The sequence below is a fragment of the Vollenhovia emeryi genome, unplaced genomic scaffold (assembly GCF_000949405.1).
Source record: "Vollenhovia emeryi isolate VEMERY1.0 unplaced genomic scaffold, V.emery_V1.0 DF939154.1, whole genome shotgun sequence".
Classification (NCBI taxonomy): domain Eukaryota; kingdom Metazoa; phylum Arthropoda; class Insecta; order Hymenoptera; family Formicidae; genus Vollenhovia; species Vollenhovia emeryi.
In genome coordinates, this window is record NW_011967212.1 from 1905815 (window position 1) to 1912798 (window position 6984).

At 43.6% G+C, this 6984-nt stretch overlaps 1 protein-coding gene across 1 annotated transcript in view; it reads left to right on the forward strand.

Annotated features, from left to right (window-relative positions):
- Window positions 1-6984, forward strand: part of LOC105565314 (collagen alpha chain CG42342) — a 154033-nt gene that overhangs the window by 101750 nt on the left and 45299 nt on the right. The window lies entirely within an intron of this gene.

Here is a 6984-nt window from a genome sequence, read left to right on the forward strand (position 1 = left end):
TCAAAACAGGCCAATCATACATTACGGTTGAACGGAAACCTGTCCGTGAGTCGCGCGTCGATAGTTTAGTGCACTAACACTATCGACGCGCGACTCACGGACAGGTTTCCGTTCAACCGTAATGTATGATTGGTCTGTTTTGAACTTTTTTATCTAAAAAAAAAACTACTGCTCGAAACGAAAAATGGCAAATAACTTTTTAATTTATTTTTTCGACGACATTTTTGCTATGGTATTTTGATTCGCGAATTTCAGGACACCCTGTATACAAAATGAGACCAGCCTATTCTAGGGACAACATATAAGAACAATATCGTGCAATTAGAACTAAGATTAATAGCCTAGAAAAAAAGATTACTTTTAATAAACGTAAGTCCAGAAATCCAAGTTCTAAAAGAAGAGAAAAAGAGATAGTTGCAGGCTTTTTCGAGAGAAGTCACTGCCAAGCATCTGTTAGATTGTCAGTACAGCCATGATGTTGACGATGCTAGAATTCAATCCAAAATCTCGGTCTGAGCAATGTGTAGCTAATAAAATTGCTGCTTTCTCGTAAAAGTTGCAAATTGATTGGCTATAAATTACTCGGACCGAATTCACCGAAAACACTGGTCTGAGGTGACACCTAAAGTAGAACTTGGAATTTAAAATATCGATTTGGCAATTTCGTTGCTCGAACACGAATTGCAAGAAGCCTTCTCGCGCGTTTCACGTCCATAAAGCACGATCTCTTCCCCCCCTTTTTTTTAAGCGGATAATTATCTTTGTTCGTCGTTTAATGACTCATTTTTTCTTGGGCTTTGAATAATGGCCCATCAGGAATGTACCGTGTAAATTCGCTGTTGTATCGTCCCGCAGCGCTAAACAGTTATTGATTATACCTTTTCGCGTTCCCGTCGCGCGTAATGCGTTGCGCCGAGTAATATGTCAGCAATTTTACGGCGCTATGTAAAAACAGGTCTGCGAACGAGCGTCGGTTTATGGACCGATATGTGTCCGCGCGTTTCGGCTTTATATCTCATTTTAAGATCGTATATCTCGGCGTGACGCTGTTATAGACCGACCGATACCAATGCGCCCGTAATTGCGGGTCCATCATCTCGTCTATTCAAGTCCGCCTCGTCGCACGTCGCTATTTTACTTGTTTTCAGCTGACTATTTCACTCCGAAAATGTGTGCCGGAGCAACGAAGGTAAAATGCAGTATTGCATTAGGTCGAATTTTATTAATTTACCTTGTAATTTTCAAATTTTTGTTAAATGAAATTCTATGCAGTTTCAATGAATGATATTCTCGCGCTCGTTGTATGAATAAAATGTGGAAAGGAGGTACATCAATCTGCAAGAATATAAGGCGACAAACATATCGGCGATGAGCGAATTTGTCACGCGATCACGTTTCTACTAATGCGAGAACTCAACGACTCGCTTGATGCGACGTTTGATCAGTCGCCTCACGAATATTTTGCACACAATACGCGGTCATTAAGCTTTTAAATCGCGCCAGAGAGGTGCGTATGCATTTTCGTCACGTGTCAACCATACCAACAATTTTATGGACGTCGCATGCGTTAATACGAAATTTGGCGTTGGAACGCGAGCGCAGACCTTCCATCGTTTGCCATTTCCGAAACATATTCGTATCTTAAATTCTCAATGCTCCAAATTATAATCCGCTCATCAGTCGCGGTCGAACGTATCATCGACGTGCTCCAAAGTCATATTTCTTCAAAGAGTAGCTCTTGGGGCGGTTTTTAATTATATATTAATATTAAATGCTACAAGAATATATACGGCGTTTATCTTCCGAGCATTCGTATAACAGATTTTCGTCTCGGGTTCGCCGAGAATCCTGTTGCTTCGTCCTCACGGGCTCAAGCGAAACCAGTCTAGCACTTGCAACTAGACGAGCGAAAGCGATAGGCCCTCGGATTTTATCAGCTGCATTTTCCTCAAGTTGTATTTAGTGCCGCGGCGCTATTATCTAGCGATTACAGCGAGAAAGCTTTCGGCCATTTGTGTCGCAAATATTGTCGCCGTGATACGCCCATTAAGCGTTTTATCGCAGTCGAAAAGGCGTTCTCCTCTTCTACGCGCCACTGCTATCCACCGCGGAATTCAGCCTTTAATTTCGGTAGCCCCGCCCTGGATATAAATCCTCATTTAGAAAGTCCCCATGAGATACAACCGCTTTATTACTATTAATTTCCTATGTGAATATAAATATGTATTATACATTTCTACGTGGGGCCGTGTTTTAATCCTGGTAGGATCGAGGTTCGAAGTGCATATTTATGTGCTGGATTAAACGTGGGACAGGTATTATCCACACGTTACAACTAGAGGAGGATTATCGAAAAACTGAAGGTAGAGATTTTCCATTTTCATTTTTATATATTGTCTATATCTCGCAGTTTCCCGTACGTTTGCGCATCGTTTGCATTTTTCGTAACAAAATGCAAATAGACAGCTATAAAATTGTAATTTTTAAGACGTTTCGAGATTCGTTTCCTGAACTCTCAGGAAGACGCAAAGGACCGTTGTTCACCCCGTGTTTTTCGACGATTGAAATTTTGGGTGACGTGCATCCAGGCATTCAGTCATCTCCTCGTAAATTATTACACTCTTGGATTTACCCCCCGCCACTGGTCGAGCTCGTGCAAAGTTAGTCAAAGTCCACGCAATCCGTAAACACGATAGATAAACCAAGAGCTCGCAGCGTTCGGTAGCGGGATTGCCGACACGATCGCAACAAGCCCCGCGGAGCCCCCGGTTCCCTCGCGCCCGGGGGTCCCTACCGCGGCACGGAGGTATTCATCGTCAGCGGGCGACGCGTATGATTTAGAGGGAGGGCCGCGGGGACTACCGCTGCGCCTGCGGGGCCCAGCAGAGCGTCTCTCCCCACGGTGAAATCCTGTCCTACTGGCCGGCGGAAGAATACCCCACGTTGATTGGAACGCCGTTATCGTTAAAGCACGATGTTTGCATCTGGGAGAGAGGCGATTACTTGATTACTATATTCTTTTCGGTATGCGAGTTTTTCAGCTCTAATCTGATCGCCAAATATTACGGCAATACGTTGTTTCACGTTTGCCAGGGAAAAAGTACAATTCCTACAAACTGTTGTCACTAGTTGAGGAAAATTATCTCACGCCCAGAAGAAAGGTTGTTCGCAATGAAGCAAATTTGTTTGAATTTTGACCTCGCTAGACTTTTTAATTTCGAAGAAATGATTTCCTTACCTTGATAAAAATTTTATTGAGACTGAAATTTCTACAAGAGAATTTAAATCTAGCAAATGTTTTGGTAGAAATAAATGTAGTAGATTCAAAGACATACCTATGATTTCAACGGATCTCATTTGTTTAACGTAACTAAATCTTTTTTCTAGGTGCAGAAGGGCGTATTAACTTTTTTAATTGGCTCTCTCCTAAATTCAAATCTGAATTAGCAATAAAAACGCTTACTTGATCGCTTTTAAACGCATCCTTTTCGTTGGGTGGGATCGATGATTCGTACATACGCAACGAATACGCTACTATATCTTTACAAAGTTTTCCAATTTGTGGAAGCAATTTCCGTATCTTCCAAGGTTGCTCAACGTCTATTTCAGATTTCAGCAGCGAATAAGACATGTTCTAAATGTACAACTTCGATACGCCGAAAACAAGATACGTCTTTTTTCAAAGTTTAAAGTTAATTTTACCGTACCGCATGAGTGAGTTGCCTTATCGTGCATATTCTATCGACTTTTCAAGGACTAAATTCCAAAACGTTGAGTGTCTCTTATCTCAAATTCCCGATGCAGATCGCTCCCGCAGGGATGACTGGTCCCGCACGGTCATTTGGCTTTAGCAAACCCATGAACTCGAAGTTCGATACACTGCGAACACTCGCATACATTTACACGTGGTATGAACTCGTAGACGCATACGTTTTCCCAAATGATAGATAAACACTCGAGGAAAAGTGGAGGCAAGATGCAACCTAATGTAAAGCTAGCGTAATTCGTAACGCGTGATTCGCAGTTTATCATTCGTAATTTGTTACTTGTCGTTTTGTTCGTGTTAACTTGGACAACTTGTACCTATCACAGGACTTGCATCGTAAGTCTACAATCAGTCAAGTTTCAATATTAGTCAAAAGACCACTATTTTCGTCAAAACACCGCTCGGCTAGCGAATCACTGCGAATGCGCCCCGAGTCGAGTGTTTGGTCCCGAAATGGGCCTCAATTATTCCATTCTGCCTTCATGTGGACCTCGGAGTCGGTTTGAAACTCCACTTTGAGGCCTAGGTGAGTAAACAAAATGAAGTTTAACCTCGTTCTAAGCCTCAAAGAGAATGTAATAAAATATTTCACTCTCTTTGAAACCTCTCAGGCCAAAGAGGATCTACCGAATCTCAGTTGATTACACTCGCATTGGCCTCTTTACTGATAAAAGGGAAATGGCGGCTCTTTTCAGGCCTATCCGAGGTGAAAAATTCAATCTATCTTCTCCGACACGAAGACCTTAATTCGACCTCGTTGCTCCCAATTAAAAAATTATACGAGGCCAAACTGAGGCCAAAATATTCGACTCGGGATGGCGAATTGCGCACGGCGAATCGACCAACTTGTCCTGCACACTATTCACAAATATACGAATCACGAATCGCGCCTAGTGTAGCGCTAGCTTAAGAATAGGAACTAGACTCGCGTTCGACGTAAACCTAGCGGAAGAGCTGAAATGCATTTCTTATTCATCCTTTATTCGACTGGAACAATGCGGGATGCAGTCAGAGATATGACGTACGGAGCGAGAGGGGAAGAGGGAGGCGGCCGAGCGGAAAGGAAGAGAGCGCCGTCTTCGCGAGACGGTAGGTCGTTGCGGGAGAGGGCGGTATACATCGGGAAGTACCGATTATGTATCTCAATCATGGGAAACTACCGGGGCGGGAATCGGAGCTCGGCGGCCCGGTATAAACCGTACTGCCCCGCGGCCGCGACATGTGAGGTCCCTCTCTCTTTCTCCGTCCTGCCCGCCGGCCTGCCTGCTCGCCTGCCTGCCCGCCTGCTTTTCTGTCTGTCCGTGGCTCTGCTCTCTCTCAGCAGAGTCTCTCAACTATCTCTCGGAAGCTTAGGGAGTCCGGTTTCGCTATGCGTCTCGATTAGCGTCGAGAGTAGGTATGAAAGCAAAACGTAAGGTCGCTCGGAGTAATTTTACCGCGTGGCTAAGTAAACTAACGCTTTAACGACGAGTATCCTTCGACGATGAGCCTAATGATAATTATAACATCATTTAATGCGATAAGTTCCTGTTTAGTGGATACCGTGTCGTAAGACGTGTTGATTATTCGTCACGTTGTGCGCCACGAAGAACGTTAACAATTGCGCCCGTTCGCGCTTGCCATTTTTTAATTAAAAGCCGTACAATACGAGTATGTCGCAACGCGAAGAGCATTTTGTATTAACGGGACTCTATTTTTTTCAAATAATTTAAATAAATTTTCTATCGCGAGAAAGAAATGTCGATCGCAAGTTTTACATATTTTATATTTGCAACAACGGGCTCGCGAGGGCAGATTTATTGACGGGGCGTCGATTATAACGGCAGTAACTACTGCGCTCTTAGCGCGCTTCTTATTTCAGTGCGACCTCACTTTGCCCTCCTCCTGTTTCAAATTTTGCTTCGCGAGCTACGCACGGATCCACGCGTTTGTTAAATGCATGTTCAGAAACCGTTGTTTTTTAATAACCGCGTGAGAGGCGACCGGGGATACGTAATGGATTTTACGATCGCCGCTCCGTTTTTCCGCGCGCTTCCTGCATAGTGCGCGAAAAAAAAAAGAGAGACGGAGAAAAAATGGGAGCAGCGAAAAAACATAGCGTATAAATCTGGCATGTTTCGGCTGTCGCGACGCGACCGGGCGCGCACCGGCGTCGAAGTCTCGCAGCTCGGCGTCAGCGCCGAAACTCCTCGTCCCTGGGTGTCTCGCCGTGCGGAGATAAACCCCCGCGTTGCGGAACCGAGGGGCTACTCGATTACGAAGACGATATTTCCGGTTCGAAGGCAGATAGTGGAAACTAACTCCCGACTGGTCGCATTAAAGCTCGTCAGCGGTGGCTCGATATAATTGCGGGAGCGCATCGAAGGGGAGTGTGCGATATCGCGTAACAAAGTTTATATTCCGTCGCGCTTGGTGAAAATTGAAATAAAACCGTCAGTTCGTTTTGCTCGCGAAATTAATTCGAGTCAAATTTACGTCTGATTTGTTGCCGTTCTAATTCGATTTGCTAATTTAAGCGTGCAGCTTCCATTATGTGCGTACTATAATTAAACCTGAATTGAGAGAATGATCAAACAATCCTTTATATTATAGTGTAAAAGAAAAAATATTTTATATGTTAACTTTTGCGGATTAATTTACACCATAAAGATCGCGTACTATTTTGTCAAATAAAAATTTCGCGTTTAAAAATGTTGCATTTTTCGAACGCAAACGATTCGCGATCGGAGAAACATTTATAAAGGCCTGTGTCCACGATGCTAGAACTTGGTCCAAGTTCTAGTTTCAAGAAATGTGTTGCCAGTCAACTTGCAGCTATTCCATAAAAGCTGGACCAAGTTCTAGCATCGTGGACACAGGCCTTAAGCTTGGTGTCGCGAGCACAGTATAACTAAATTGGTGGAAGGAAGAGGGCCAATGCGAGCCAAACGCAGGTATTCGTGCGAAAATATCCAATGTGAAACTTTTTACTGAATTTATTAATCAATCTTCAAACGTTCCGACCCATTTTCGGATTAGCCTCAGTGAGACTATAGAGACAAATATGTTCGACGCTTAAATACAATACTGTCATCGAGAGTTATCATCTGACATGTTCAAATGATTCTCCGACTGGTGAACGCCATAAAGAGAGAGTGAGAAATCTAAATTTAACATACCGAAACTGAAAGAGGACAATCACGATGAGCAGTAAACAACTAAATGATAGTAGGGGAACC